The sequence below is a fragment of the Octodon degus genome, unplaced genomic scaffold (assembly GCF_000260255.1).
Source record: "Octodon degus isolate 3935 unplaced genomic scaffold, OctDeg1.0 scaffold00004, whole genome shotgun sequence".
NCBI lineage: Eukaryota > Metazoa > Chordata > Mammalia > Rodentia > Octodontidae > Octodon > Octodon degus.
This window is the reverse complement of record NW_004524580.1, coordinates 6,017,556-6,021,719: the sequence shown is the minus strand read 5'-3', so window position 1 is coordinate 6,021,719 and position 4,164 is coordinate 6,017,556. Positions and strand designations below refer to the sequence as shown.

General features: G+C 36.2%; 1 pseudogene; it reads left to right on the top strand.

Moving 5' to 3' along the window:
* LOC101561435 overlaps window positions 1-3,384 on the top strand; it is a 47,589-nt pseudogene extending 44,205 nt beyond the window's left edge.
* The last annotated feature ends 780 nt before the right edge of the window (window positions 3,385-4,164 follow it).

Below are 4,164 nucleotides of genomic sequence, written 5' to 3'. Positions count from 1 at the left end.
TATTAATTTTATGTCATTTTACTAGACTGTCAGTGGTCAATTAAAAGCCTTTTGCTGAAAATATATATTTATTATGTAACATAAAACAGTGAAATTATTTCATAAAGATCACGTTGGAAAGAACTGTACTAGCACATTTTAAGGCTATTATAAAATAAAATAAATAAAATAATGTAATAATCCCAGACTAATGTAATAACCAGAAAATCCAACCTGCACATATATGAATACAATATGTGATAGAATGCATTGCAAACCATTAGAAAAAATGGATTTTTTTCTTTAAATATTCTGGGGAATTTTATATACATATGGAAGAAAATAAAATTAAATATTTCATAAATCTATACAAAAATCATTTCCACGGGGGTTAAATATCATAATGTAAATATTCCATGATTGTTGTGATAGTCATTAATAATGGTGTCCAAGGGCCAGTGAGATAGCTTAGTGGACTAAGTGCCTGCTTCGGAAAGCACAAAGGGACCAGGGTTTGATTTCTGGCACCACATGGCTGAGCTGGCCATTGAGTCAGGTGTAGTGGCACACACCTGTCATCTCAGTGCTGGGGAGGCTGAAAACAAGAGGCTCACTATGAGTCTAAGCTTCATAGTGAGAACCTGTACCTAATACATTAAAAAAGAATGATGTCCTTATAAAAATATGATTGTGGAAATTAGCAAACAGATTGTCTATCACCAATCAAGAATCTATTAGGTATCTCAAATCCAGCTAGTACTGAATAGATCTCTTTCAAAAACAATTGAAGAGAATTTACCAGAGTTTACAAATGTGACCCAAGGTCATATGTGTTCATGAATTCCATAAGATGGGTTTATAACTTATTTTAAGGGCAAAATTATTGAACTTTTGCCCATTCTTTTCCTGTGGAAATTTTCTTACTGTGTGCAATGCAAATTGTGAAGAACTGAGGAAGCAATTGAAGTCACAAAGTATGTTTTCACTAAGGATGAGAGATCTCAAATATGGCCAAAAATCCTAGATACTTTAAAGAGATCCTACTACTTGGGATATAAATTAACAACATTTTCAATGCAAATAAGTCATTGCTGAGGCCCACTGTGATACAGATTCTACCACATTTGGGGAAAGATGTCTAAGACAGACTTACAGGAACTCCCTGCATTCTGGATTAAGGTTTCCGGTCCATGACTGTGAAGCAGGCTTGAGTAGATTTCCCTGAGGCTCCCTAGCGATTCCCCAACCTTGGGAATGTCTCCAAACCATCACAAGACAACCCATTAAAAAAGGAAAGCAGAGATTATCGTACATAGCGTCAAGAAATAGAAGACACTCTCCGAGTAAATCTACTGGCATGATTCATACTGTCAGTGTTAAAAATGAGATATTTACAGCCTCTTGAGGTCTTGCCACAAGTGATTTAAGGTAAAGGTTTCAAATGATTTAAGGTAAAGCTTCAGAACTGATTGGATTATGTAGTCTGTGACATCATACTTTGAGATTAGTAAATATAACAAAGTGAAGAAAATTGGAATTAAGTCTTGCACAGTTACCTCATTTTTTACATAAATCTTCTGAAACAAGCACAGATGTCATAGATTGGTTTATAATTTATCTCTTCTGAGCAAAGATTTTCTGGAACAACATGCAGTCTCTTTTATTTGCTTTATAGCTACTTTTGATGCATCTAGTTTTAACTCTTACTTTAAAATACTGAATGAATATGATTGTATTATTCAGGCTGCTATATGAATAAATGAAATCTATTTCTTACAGTTCCAGAGACTGGAAAGTCCAAGCTCAGGGTGGCAGCATTCCTGGTGAGATACACCTTCCAGGTTTCAGGTTCCTACTTGGGCTGGTATCTGCTTCCATTTGGCTCTCAAATAAACACCAACGCCCCATTTGTAATTGGTCTTGACCTCCACGGCACCATTATTGGCATATCTGGAAATGGGTGAGAGGTAGGGCCTCCTAGAGGATCTTATTGGATCATGCCCTGCAACAGATTATGTTTCTCACTTTTTTTTTTCTTTTTCCTCTCTAGACATGACTCACTGTTTCTCCGAAGGCCCAGAGCAGTACCACCAACCTCCATGAACTAGAACCTATAAAACTGTGAGTGAAGTAAACCTTTCCTAAGTTGATAAGTTGTTATGGAAACTGATACAGCACCCTCCTGTGATGCAAAGAGTGTACCCCTGCTCCTTGCCTTCACTTTGTATTAGTCCCATTACTTGGTGCTCCTCTCTCATGATCTCTATACTGTCCTTAAAGCATTCTTTTAAGTATTATCATATTGAGATTACAATTTCAAAGTATGTGTAAATATTGGAAGGAGTAGAAGAAACATAAACATTCAATCTATGGCAATGGTTGTTTTATATAAAATTCACCCCACTCAAAAAAAAGCAGTCATATAGCTTAGGAATTCATATATAATTGGAAAAATCTTTTAAAACAAGAAACAAAAACTTATCACCAAAGTGGAGATAGGAGGTTATCTCTACATTCGGTAGGAAGGTGTTGATGTGGAGGGGCAATTAGAATTTTCTAGAGTTCTGACCATATTCGGTTTCATCCCTTTAGAGGTAGACCTACTGTTTACTTTATAACAAATTTTTAAATTGTACTGAATGTTTAATGTATTAAGCTAAGCTTCAAATTAGTTATGTACTTAAAATTAATTAAAATTCATGTTGAACTCAAAATCATGTTCTCCTGTACCAACAGATGCCTGAATTTGAGTCATAATTCCCATTTCTTCTTTAATTTTTACCCTTGAATGATTTTAATAATGTTGATTACTTGCTCTTCTACATTTTCATAGATTATAGTCTGGATATTTCTATTTTGTGAAAGGTAAAGCTCACAGTTTAAATGAACTGTATAATTTAAATAGGATATATTTTGTTACTTTCATAAATGATAGTACGTCATCTCACTTCTAAGTACCACTTTCTATATTTATTGGTGTTTGGAAGACATTGCTTATACTTTTTCATTTAGTTTTATTTCTGCACTACTGGATGATACTCTTGTTTGCAACTGGGAGTTACTTGTTCCTGATAATTACTAATACTTTCTTAATTCAAGTCACAAACAATGTACATGCTACCTACTAGCCACTCCCTCCGAAGTTCCTATGTTGGTCCTTTGATTATGAAGCATCTCAGAAATTACTGAGTGTTTTTATTTTAATCCAGATGATCTCATTAAATTTCATAGCTTTACATAATGTGTATAGAGCTCTTCCGCAACACCGACAAGAGGGAGACCACTGAGGACTGCAAGACAGCTCTGGAGACGCTGAACCTGAACGGTACCACTCAAGTGTCTATTTATGAGATGGACAAGCAAGACTATGCAAATTTTGCACAACTAGCATCAACGGAGCCATGACAATTTGGGATTTCAAGACCGTAGTGTCCTCGATCCAGGGCTTCCAAACAATGTGAAGCTGAGCAGACCCGCCACCCGGCATGAGAGTGGCAGCTGAGCAGGGCCCCGCCCTTCCTTCGCAGGACGATGAAGAGAGCCCAAGAAAATACTGTAACACATCCCGCACAAATATTGTGTCTTTGTTTGTTGGTTTAAAAACAAAACAAAACAAAACAAAAAAACCCCAGTAGTTTTGTTTTGGTTTTGTGATTTCATTCCATTCTTGACCAAAGCTTCTCTTTAAGTAGTTTATTCTGGAATTATCACACTAACTTAAAGGAGAGGGTGAAGGAGGTATGTAAATTGTCTGCTGGAAAAATTAAATAAGAGGGCTGGGGAGATAGCTCAGTAGAGTAAGTGCTTGCCTGGCAAGCACAGGGTCCTGAGTTCAATCCCCAGTACCGCAAAATAAATAAATAAATAAATAAATAAATAAATATCCTGAATGTTTAAAAATAAATAAGTAAATACTGTTTATAAGACTCCAAATTATTGATTCTATCCTGAACCTGCGAGGTTCAATGCTGCACACATGCGTACAATTGCCCGCTTGAAACTAAGTCATTTATCAAGCATCTCAATACTGACATTGCTAAAACTGAGCTCCTGATACTTTCCTGTCCAAATCTGCTCCACTCATAATCTTCCTCATATCTTTTAAACGCATCTCCGTCCTTCTATTGCTAAGCCGCAGTACAAGGAGCTGTGTTGGACTTCCTTGTTTTCTCATCTCCCGCGCTA